The sequence below is a fragment of the Canis lupus genome, chromosome 3, assembly GCF_011100685.1.
Source record: "Canis lupus familiaris isolate Mischka breed German Shepherd chromosome 3, alternate assembly UU_Cfam_GSD_1.0, whole genome shotgun sequence".
In the NCBI taxonomy this organism is placed as follows: domain Eukaryota; kingdom Metazoa; phylum Chordata; class Mammalia; order Carnivora; family Canidae; genus Canis; species Canis lupus.
The window spans coordinates 3,355,776-3,367,882 of NC_049224.1; positions in this window are offsets into that span (position 1 = coordinate 3,355,776).

Below are 12,107 nucleotides of genomic sequence, written 5' to 3' on the forward strand. Positions count from 1 at the left end.
TAAACTGTCGCTGTTTTTACTCACGCTGGAGGCATCTGGAATGCATGAGCACATGTGACTGGATCACCCTTTGCAAACCTGAAAGCCTGCAGTTGTTCTGGAGGACCTTCTGGTCTCTTTGGAGAGCCATCTTAATGACTTTTCAAAATGCACTGCTTGCGCGGGCACACTTGTAATTTTGTTTTTGTTGTTGTTGTTGTTCTGTTTTGTTTTTAAAGATTTCATTTATTTATTCATGAGAGACACAGGTCGAGAGGCAGAGACACAGGCAGAGGGAGAAGCAGGCTCCATGCAGGGAGCCCAATGCAGGACTCGATCCCGGGTCTCCAGGATCACGCCCTGGGCCGAAGACAGGTGCTCAACTGCTGAGCCCCCCAGGCGTCCCTTTTATTTGTTATTTGTTTTTGTTGTTGTTGTTCTATCAGACCATCTTCAATACACCCTTCAGATGTGGTAAAATCTGCTCAGCTACCTTTTTCACGATGTAGCCGAAAGCAAGCAGAGACCCCATTTTATTTACAGAGCCCATTTTCTTTATATAGGTAACAAACTGGATTTCAGAATTAAAATAAGCTAACGGTAATAAACAGCCGAATCAATTTCCCCAAAGGACAGAGCTTGAGGCTGTTTTAAATTCGCTTATTTCCTTATCCTATGACAATAGTTTTTAACTGGTTTTAAATCAAGGGCTCCAATCAAGGTTTTCCCCGTGCTTCTTATAGCTGAGGAAAAGGAGACCCAAGCCCTTTCTTTTGCATTCTGAATGCTGTGTGATGACCTAAAAATTAGCGGGCTTCCAGCGGGGTTAAGGGCTGACAGTTTAAAAATAAAGCATTCGTTATGGCAAAAAATGAGAAATTTACGACAAAATTTTCAGCCACCTTCTAAATGGGAGAGAGTCAATAAAGATCTTGAAGAAAGATGGAAAGGTGGAGACACACGCCAGTTGAGCATGATAGAGTTAACCTGAGGGTGTACTCCTGGAAATACTCAATTATCATCCTATCCTAGGCTAAAAACACCCTTAGCTTTTTAGCCTTGAGTTTATTTCCTATAAATACCTCAGTCCTGAGTTTATTCAGTAGAGACCGCAGTTATTGCCTCATAAAAAGTAAGCATCCACAGCCTATCTCCTTAAGAAGAGAGATTGGTGTTTAATCCCGAAGTGGGTCCCAGAGGACTAAAAGTGCTTGGGGCTGGGAAAGTTGAGAACTATACTCATTGATGGGAAATGTGTACTCATTCAAAGGAATTTTTTTTTTTTTTTTTTTTTTTACTTTCTAAAAAAAGTGGACAAAGGATCCAAATGCCCTTTAAAACGTAATTTTTATTTAATATATGGTTGTGACTATGGATATTTTCTTTAAATCTGAAAACTACCTCCAATGGACAATTGGACTGAATAATAAATTGAGAATAAAGAATAGAAGACTATATCCCTTTCCATCATGATCAAAGTCAAAATCACGTTTCTAATTTAACATTCAGAGTTTGAACTCGCCTAAGTGGCCTATTCTTTGGGAAGCTGGGGAATCTTTCTGCTGCAAGTTCATTAGGCAAAAATTTAATATAAACCCACAAGACTTTGTAACCTATAAATATGAAATTACTCTTGAGAAATTCTCTGCTTTGTCTGCATTGATTTCTTAGGTCTCAGCTGCAACTTATTTTAATAATCTGTTTATGTTAGGACACTGGGAATGCAGAACATATCCTACCTGTCTTTTGCAACTAATATTACCTGCCTCACCATTAGAATTATTATACAGGATTATTTTGCTAAAAGTATCTTCTCATCAGATAGAAATATTTGAGATAGAAAAAAAATCACTTATTAAGAAGTAATAAAACGTCACTATTTCCAAAATACAACACAAAAATTTTAAATTCTACTTAGGGGGTGGTAAAAACAGCCAATCTCAGAATCCATCTTATTTATTTTCAAAGCTGAAAAAACAAAACCTCACTACTGTGGAATGGCTAGGAATGCAGGGCTCTGGCATATAGATTTTTAGGATATGACATTTGCAATAAGCACAAGTACAAATAAGTTTCATAACAGTGTCAGGCAGCCCCGTGGCTCAGTGGTTTAGGGACGCCTGCAGCCCAGGGCCTGACCCTGGAGACCCAGGATCGAGTCCCGGGTCGGGCTCCCCTGCATGGAGCCTGCTTCTCCCTCTGTCTGTGTCTCTGCCTCTCTCAGTGTCTCTCATGAATAGATAAATAAAATCTTTAAAAAAAAAAAGGTTCATACAGTGTCAATTACGAGTGTTTGTTTATAGATAACAAAATCGTTAGATTTCTGTCTCTATTCTCCTTCACTTCCAGCTCTCAGCACAAACATTTCTACTGGTTTTCTTTCACCTATAACTTCTCTTTGAATGAAACTTCTTCCTCTATCTCTGGCACCATCTTTCTTCCAAGGATTTCCATACCCTTATTAAGTTATGCGCATTGCACTCTTTCATTAAGACACTAGTTCCGAGAAGCAGCTTTCCTTATCTGCAGGCTCCCCGTAACTCGACTGTAATCACATGGTACCATTAAAGCTAAATAAGACAAAGAATTTATAAATATCTCTGAACATTTGGTTATCATTTGTGGAGATCAAGACACATTGGCTCTGTGAATCTCGGCAGTAAATTGAGGGGGTAGGATGCACAATCTGGAAAGGTTTCTTTTTTTCAGCTCTTATTCCAGAAATAGGCTGCGGCATCAGAATGCCTAGGTCCCAATGCTGGTCATCTCTTCACTACTTTAGGAAACAGACTTAACCTACCAAATAGTGAAGATGAGAATTAACACCTACCTAATAGGGTTACTATAAAAATTAAATAAGCTAAGGCATGTAAAGCACATTGGACAGTGTCTGGCATAGAAGTGTCCTTTAATAAATGTTAGCTTCAAAAACAAAAAACAAAACAAAAAATGTTAGCTTCTGTTATTATTATTTTATAATATCTTGCTTTATAAGTAGATATTGATTTCATCTTCCATTTATTTTAATGAATATTTATTCAACACCCACTCCATAGAAGTATCAGGGATTTAAAAAAAAAAAAAAAAAAGACATTATTCCTGACCTCAAGGATCCAAGAATCTCATGGAGAAGGAAAACAAGTAACTAAGTAATTCTGATTCAGCGCAGTAAGTGCTTTAGTGGCAGAAAGAGGCTGTGGCACAGGTGGGGCGGCGTGGGGCTTGCAGGGTGAGTGACATCATGTCTAAGTCTAGTTTGAGCTAGAATTAAGTAGAATTAGCAGGGGCAGAGGGCAGGAGCAGAGGTGAAGTGAGGAGGCCCACGGAGAAGGAATGTCACAGGCAAAGGCCGGGACGCACGGAACAGCACAGAAGATGACTGAACAGAAGATGCCTCTGCAGGTGCAGAGAGGGGATGCGTGGGGCAAGCGACTGACAAGCTAGTGTGGTAGGTGGAAGCCAACATTTAAGAAAGGAGCAGAGGAAGGCCAAAAGGACGGAGGAGGAACCAAGGGGGAGAAGAAAGTTCAAGGTTAGCATGCTCAGCTGTGTGGGACGCAGCGTGGAGATTATTCCTCTTTTTCTGTCTACTTTTGGATTAAGTTTTGTTTTTGTTTTTACAATTTTATTTATTTATTCATGGGAGACACAGAGAGAGGCAAAGACAGGAGCAGGCTCCATACAGGGAGCCTGCTGCGGGACTTGATCCTGGGACCCAGGGATCATGCCCTGAGCCCAAGGCAGATGCTCAACCGCTGAGCCAACCAAGCGCCCTGGATTAAGTTTTTATGTTTCTTATTTATCGCCACTGCTAACTTACTAGCTATACGTGTTTTATGGGTTTTTTGTTTTTTGTTTTTTTAGTAGTTAAGGCAGGGTTGACAAATTTTTCTCTATAGGTTCAGGGAATAAATACTTTAGGGTTTGTGGGCCATGCAGATTATGAAGACAAATGAGCTTGGCTGTGTTCCAGTAAAACTATTTACAAAACAAATTTGGCTCACAGGCCTTAGTTTGCCGACGCCTGCTCTGGGGTTTATCATATATATCCTCACCTTACCACAGTATACCTTTAAACAATACTGTACCATGTCAGTGTCTTTTCAGAACTACACGACAGTATGCCTTCATTTCTCACCCCTCTGTGCTGTGGTCATATTGTCATAAATTTTACAGTTCTACATATGTACAGTCTTTTCTTGAAAAAGGTTTTCTTTCTTCAACATTCAATGTGCTCCTTTTTTTTTCTTGCTGCTTTTAAGATTTTTCTGTTTATCACTTATTTTTGGTAATTTCTCTGTGATGTGCTTGGGTATTTATATAGTTTCCTATCACTGCAGCAACAAATGATGACAAACTTAATGGCTTAAAACAACAAAACTTTGGTGTGTCAACTATACTTCAATTTAAAAAACACAAATGTATCATCTTATAGTTCCATATATCAGAAATTTAAAAAGCAGTCTGTTAGACCTATAATCAGGGCTTCTCTCTTTTAGGCACTCTAGGGGAAAATGCACTCCTTGCCTTTTTTTTTTTTTTTTAAGATTTTACTTATTTATTCATGAAAGGCACAGAGAGAGAGAGGCAGAGACACAGGCAGAGAGAGAAGCAGGCTCCATGGGGGGAGCCCAACGCAGGACTCGATCCCTGGACCCCCGGGGTCCTGCCCTGAGCTGAAGGCAGCTGCTCAACCGCTGAGCCACCGGGCGTCCTGCTCCTTGCCTCTTTCAGCTCCCAGAGGCTGCCTGCATTCCTTGGCCCCTGGCCTGCTCCTTGCATTACCGCAACCTCTGTCCCACTGTCACCGCTCTCTCTCTCTCTCTTGCCTGGGTCTTATAAAAACTTTATATTGGGTTCTCCCCGGTGGTTCAGATAATCTTCCCATCTTAAGATATAAGGTAATGTATTCACAGGGTCCAGGGATTAGGACATGGTTATCTCTGGGGGACCACGATGCTGCTTATCAAAGTGTTGGGTTTCTTCATGTTTCGTGAAGCATGTTAAGTTTCTTGTATCTGTGGGTTCACAGGTTTCATTAAACTTGGGAAAACATTCCTTCAGGAAGTTTTTATTCCCTGATTTTGCAGCCCACTTTGCCTTTTGTGACTCCACTACATGTGTATGACACTGCTTGATATGCTTCCTCAGGTCATTGATACTCTATTAATTTTTTAGTATTTTTTTCTCTCTGTTGGTAATTTCTATTGCTAGTCTTTTAGGTTCAGTGATCTCTGTTTCTGTAGTATCTAATCTGCTACTAATTCCATCCAATGTAGTTTTCATCTCAGATATTGCTTTTTATTGTTTTCAGATTTCATTCCAGACACTGTATTTTCATCTCCAGAAGTTCCAAAGTTTTTTTTTTTTTTTTTTTTTTTAATTTTTATTTATTTATGATAGTCACAGAGAGAGAAAGAGAGAGAGGCAGAGACACAGGCAGAGGGAGAAGCAGGCTCCATGCACCGGGAGCCCGATGTGGGATTCGATCCCGGGTCTCCAGGATCGCGCCCTGGGCCAAAGGCAGGCGCCAAACCGCTGCGCCACCCAGGGATCCCAGTTCCAAAGTTTTTAAATCTTCAATCTCTCTTCTTATCATGCTCATGTTTTGTCCACCTTCTTGAACATATGGAATATATTTAAAATACTTGTTTTAATGTTTTTATTTGATTAAAAATACGTGTGATTGATTTTTCTCCTTTTTTTTTTTTTTTTTGTTTTTTTTTTTTTTTTTTTTGTTTTTTTTTTTTTTGATTTTTCTCCTAGTTAAGGATCCTATTGTCCTGCTTTTTACATGTCTGGTAATTTTTTTTTTTTTTTAATGATAGTCACACACAGAGAGAGAGAGAGAGAGAGGCAGAGACATAGGCAGAGGGAGAAGCAGGCTCCATGCACCAGGAGCCCGACATGGGATTCGATCCTGGGTCTCCAGGATCGCGCCCTGGGCCAAAGGCAGGCGCTAAACCGCTGCGCCACCCAGGGATCCCTGTCTGGTAATTTTTTTATTGGATGCCAGACATTTTGAATTTTATTTTGTTGAGTTTTATATTTTGCTGCTTTCACTAACAATTGTCAGGCTTTGTTTAGGGACATTTAAAATTTGTTTTGATCATTTAGAGGTTTGCTTTGAAGTTTTGCCTGATTTGCCCCAGAACAGTCATAATAGTCATTAGCCTAGAGCTAATGTGGCCTCACCACTAAGGCAACAGTCATTTGAGAGGCCTACCTAATGTCTCATGTATTAGGAGATCTTTTCGTCTGGGCTGGTGTGAACATGACCTACTCTTAGCTATGCATTAGTTTGAGTGATGTTTATGCTTGTTTCTATTCCTTTTTGTTGGTTCATTTCCTGGCCTTGGGTAGTTTCTTCACATGCATGCTTACTCAGAGATTAGAGAGATGAAGATTTGAAGAAAGCCCTTTGCGGAACTCCAGAGCTCTCTCTTTGCAGCTGCCTTCTCTTCATTACTTTGTCCCCCAAATTCTAGCCACCCTGGCCTCCCTGGACTTTCAACTCATGAAACTGCCAGGCTCTGTTTGGGTTCCCTTACCTGCTGTAGTCTCTCCAGGCAGAAAACTAAGGTAATCACAGGCTCCCTCTCTCATGGATTACAGTCCTGGCACTAACCATTATCTCATGTTTGAAAACCATGATTTTCTGTATTACATCTGACTTTTTAATATTGAAGGTGGGAGGGCAAATCCAGACCCTGTTACTCCATCATAGCGAAAGTTTTCAGTATTTATTGAAGTATAACAGCAAATATAGGGATGCCTGGGTGGCTCAGCGGTTCAGTGCCTGCCTTCCACCCAGGGAGTGATCTTGGAGTCCCGGGATCGAGTGCCACATCCGGCTCCCTGCATGGAGCCTGCTTCTCCCTCTGCCTGTGTCTCTGCCTCCCTCTCATTCTCTCTCTCTCTCTCTCTGTCATGAATGAATAAACAAAATCTTAAAAAAACAATAATAATAAAAAAATAAAAACAAATATATATAAAATGTACATACTTACCAGAAGAATTTATAAGCACTTATATAATCACTCCTCAAAAGTATTCCTTAAGGCAGGAACTATGTCAGTTACCATCTTAAGACTGACCTTAACCCAGTGTAACTCGGTCTATTATCCTTAACTCAATGATGGCTGGGTCCATAGATCAAAACCCAATCTCAATATGGAGCAACTAACACATTAAGAGCCTCATTCTTCCTCTCCAATCCAATGAGATGCAGACTCTGAGTAGATGGTTCACAATAATCTTTTATTGCTTTAAGATTTTATTTACTAAAAAAAAAAAGATTTTATTTATTTATGCATGAGACACAGAGAGAGGCAGAGACACAGGCAGAGGGAGAAGCAGGCTCCCTGGGGGGAACTCCACGTGGGACTCAATCCCAGGAACCCAGGCAGGTGCTCAACCACTGAGCCACCCAGATGCCCCTCACAGTAACCTTTTAATTACCCATCTTGCTACCCATCACTCCAATCCCCAGGGCTGAGTTTCTATAGTCCTGTCTGTTCACTGTGACCTTACTTGCCATGAACATAAATGACTAAAGCCAGCTGACCAGTGAACAAAAATTGTAAGACTATCTATCTATCTATCTATCTATCTATCTATCTATCTATCTATCTAATCATTTAATCTATCATCTATTTACCTTTCTAGAGAGAAAAAATTGCAAGAGACAAAGGGTTATAAAGAGACATTCAGAATCTGTGTGGCTGGAATATGACATAAAAACTCAGAAACTAAAAAAAAAAAAAAAAAAAAAAAAACTCAGAAGCTGAGAGATGCCACATTCCATGTGGAGCACAATGAGTTATCCACACCTACACAGAGAGAAGAACACAGCAGATGTACATTGAGTTCTGGTCATTTCCTGTTCTTAATTCCAATCCTTTCTTGAATTCCTGCCTTCGGGTTCTATGATACCCCTTTGTATCCCTGTCTTCGCTGAAACTGTTTTGTAGAGATTTGTTATCCTTCAACAGATCTGAAATTTGGGTTTTCTAGAGTCAACCGCTGGGAGCCCACATTTCTGAGTGTCTTTTGCTGCTTGCAAAATCTGGAAGAGACCTGTTGTCCTCTGACAGAAGCTCTTTCTACCACTGTGTATTTCAGTTTCCAGGATGGGCTTTTTTCTGTTCCTGCCACTCATCTTCCCTTTCCAGCTGCTTTTGGGTCACAAACCTCAGTGATTACAGCCCTTCGAACTGACTTCTAGGATAAGGCCCATCTAACTCAAGGACCACCCATTCAGGATTCTTGGCCCCTGTACTCCTGCCTAAGAGGGGCCAGTTGAATCACACTGAAGAGGTTGCCATACTTCCTACATACAAGCAAGACTCAAAAGTGATGTAGACTTTCCTTCTAACAGACTCTGGGGCAATACAGACTGCTGTACTTTCTAATATTCTTTACAATCCAGCCAAAACTATGGGAGGAGTTTGGCAATAAGGGAGTATCATTCATCATGTCTCCTTTTTTCTCTCAAGAGCGTACCTAGCTAATGCCAACCTATATAAAAAGGTATAATTGAACACATTAATAATGAAGACTGCATTATGCTATTTTCCAGGATTGCAGAAATGCTGAAAACTGGCACTTTTAGGATAAAAACGAACAAATGTTGCCTCCTAACCTTGAGTATATATTATTATTAGAACTCATTTTTTCTTTCACATACCCATATTTCTCTCTAGTTGATCATAAATTTGCTAATCCCTGACATAAAACAATTTTTAGCAAGAGGGTGCATGAGGGTAGTCATAGTGGGTTATTAAACCAGTGGAGAGAAACCTAAATATTGCTGAACAGGTCATAAATGAAGCTTTAAAATAGGCAGTTAAATAGCTTAAGAGTACTGATTAGAGAAATAAAAAAGTTAGAAGACTCCATGCATATTTGGATCATAACTATTAAACTCTTTCATGAATCTACCCAAACTCCATAGATATGAATATCTTTTAAAGAAAAGCTTTTTATGTCTCTAGTGAGTTTCAGGGTGTTTTTTTTTTTTCCAAATTATAAACTAAAAAGCCAAGATCAACTTCTGTCCTCTGATAATATACCTTTCATCCAAACTACAAATATGTCAAAATAAAAAGTACATTATGATCAACTTTTAAAAACAACTACATATCCCTATTCACCTAAGAAAACAGTAAGAAAAAGTAGCCAAGGACATGAATAGACAATGTACATTTGAATAAATACAAATGACTAATAAATACTATATATAAAAACATGTTTAATCCCTTTAACAAAGATGCAAATTGTGATATCAAAGCATGGGACCATTATTCCTCCACCACAACAATAAAAAGCTTTAAAAAGAGGGGCACCTGGGTGGCTCAGTTGGTTGAGCATCTGCCTTTGGCTCAGATCGTGATCTCAGGGTCCTGGGATTGAGCCCCACATAGGGCTCCGTGCTCAGCGGCGAGTCTGATTTTCACTTTCCCTCTGCCTCCTCCCTCCTGCTCATGCTCTCTCTCTCTCAAATAAAGAAATAAAATCTTCAAAAAAAAAGTTTTAAAAGGATAATATTTGATGCTAATAAAGGTATGTTGAAATAGCTGTTCACATGTTGTGATAGCAGTGCAAATTGGTGCAGCCTTTCTCGGAATAAATTTAGCAATAGGTATGAAAAATATTAAATATGTTCATTATCTTTGACCCAGGGATTTCTCTTCAGGCATTGTATTCTGGGAAATAATCTGAGATATGGACAAAGATTTATGCACAAAGATGGCTATAAGAGCAAAACTTAAAATATTTTGTGTCCAAATACAAGTACCAGAAATCCTGACACAAGCTGACTTAAATACAAAGGAAACTTATCTCATGTAGCAGAAAGAACAGAGGAGGTAGGCTTCAGGGCTGTGATTCAGTAGTTCGTCAATGTCATCAAAGAACCAGGTTTCATTCATCTCTATGATCTTCAGAACTGCCAGAAAGTGAGACGGCTGCATATCCACAACTCACAATGTCTACAGGAAGAAGACAGCCTATTTCTTCCTAAGGCTCTCTTGAAGATGTGAGAAAGATTCAGAACTTCCCTTCACTTCTTATTGGCTAGAAATGGCCACACGCCATTTATGAACCAATCACTGGGAAAAATAATTATGACTTTTTTTTTTTTTAGACCCACCAGGTCAATTTCTGGAGTTCCTAGTAGAATTATTTCTCTTTGAAATACACTATTTATTACATGGAGAAGGAGGATATATTGTTCTTTTTGAAAAACAGAAAGGGCAACCAAAAGTGTATATTATATATCTAAAGGAATTAAACTAGCAGTTTGGCACAATTAGTACAGTACACTGATGCTGTATGATGGATGGCTATCTGGCCATACTGTATTTGAAGAATGTTAACACAGAAAGATTTTTCATTATATGTTTTCTTAGTCTGCTCAGAATACCATAACAAAATGCCATAGACTGGGTGGCCTACACAACAGAAACTCATTTCTTACAGTTCTGAAGGCTGGGAAGTCCAAGATCAAGATACGGTTGCTGCTGAGAGCTCTCTTCCTGGTTGCCTTCTTGCTCTGTCTTCACATGTCAGAAAGAGAAAAGGACAAGCTCTCTGCTTTCTCCTCTCCTATGAGCACTAATCTCATCATGAGGGTCCCACTCTAATGACTGCAAGCCTAATTACCTCCAAAAGGCCTCATCTCCAAATAACGTCACATTGGGGATTAGGTCTTTAACGCGAAGGAATTTGGAAAGGGACACAAACATTCTGCTCATAAAAATGTTATGTCAAAAAAGGGAGATTAGAAAACCACATGCACATTGTAACTATGTGATACATACGCATACATGTGTTGGTATATATATAGAGAGAGATCCGAAATAAATGATAAAATATTAGCTGTGGATATCTCTGTGTAATAAGATTATTGATGATTTTCAGTATCTTCTCTATTCTTTTTTGTATTTTTTTTCATTCCTTTCTACATGGATACACATTAAAAAGCATAAAAGTTATTTATAAAAATTCCAGACTCAGTTAAAAGCATCCAACTCTTGATCTCAGGGTTGTGAGTTCAAGCCCTTTGTTGTGCTCTACACTGGGTGTGGACTCTACTTAAAAAAAAAAAAAAAAATCCGTTCATAGTTGAGGTTAATGGCAGCTCTAATTCCAGTAAAGTCAATTCTTCACCTCTAAATACTCACTATATATTGTATTTTAATATTTTTGAAGGTATTCTCTTTGTCCATACTTCTGGGTTGGGTCTACAACAGACCAAGTGTCCTGGGTTATTTGATCAAGAAGTCTTTAAAGCCATTTTGTTTGGACTGTTGACACAGTACTGAGTTGAACAGCTGTTTGACTATTCACACCACCCAAAGATCTAGCTTATCTTTGATATCAGCACCTGCTAGATCTGTGATAAGCTTTCAGGCAGCTGTCCACTATTGGGGCTTGAGAACATCTATTTCTAAGAATACTGGTTAAGGTGGTGAAATATTCCTTTACAAGTCCATGGTTCAGTGACCTTCTAATTGTTGCCACACTAACATATTGAAGTAAGTGGGACCTTTCCAATCTTAGCCAGACCAGGTCATTCAACCTTCTTATCATCTGTATCTACTTTAAAGGGACACTCAAGGAGTTGGAAAGGAAAAAGTCTAAGACTGGAAAAGAAGGCTTTTAGGGTATCCTCCCACAGACAGGGTGACCAACTATCCCAGTTTCCCAAGACCAGGAGGTTTCCCAGCTTGGTGCTAAAACCAGGGAATTCCTGGGAAAGCTGGGATGGGATGGTCTCCCTGGTCACAGTTCTATAAACCGCTCAAGCCAAGAGAGCCACACCTGGAAATCATTGAAAAGTCATTCGGGGAACTAAAATATTATTTTTGTTTAATTTTGTTTTCTTATTAAAATCTCCCTTGGATTCCAAGCTGTTTCTGTTGTACTACTAAGAAATGGAATTAAAAAAAATTTTTTTTGCCACTTTCCAGTTAAGAGCCAAGGGAAGCAGAAACACTCAAGAGGCTGGGTGGGGTGTCAGCATCAGGAAACCCTTAGGAGGCAAAGAAAGAAATAAAACCCAGTAGGGAGGGGGCCTACTTGCCCAGGGATCTACAGAAACCTTGTGCGCTAGAAAATTTCTT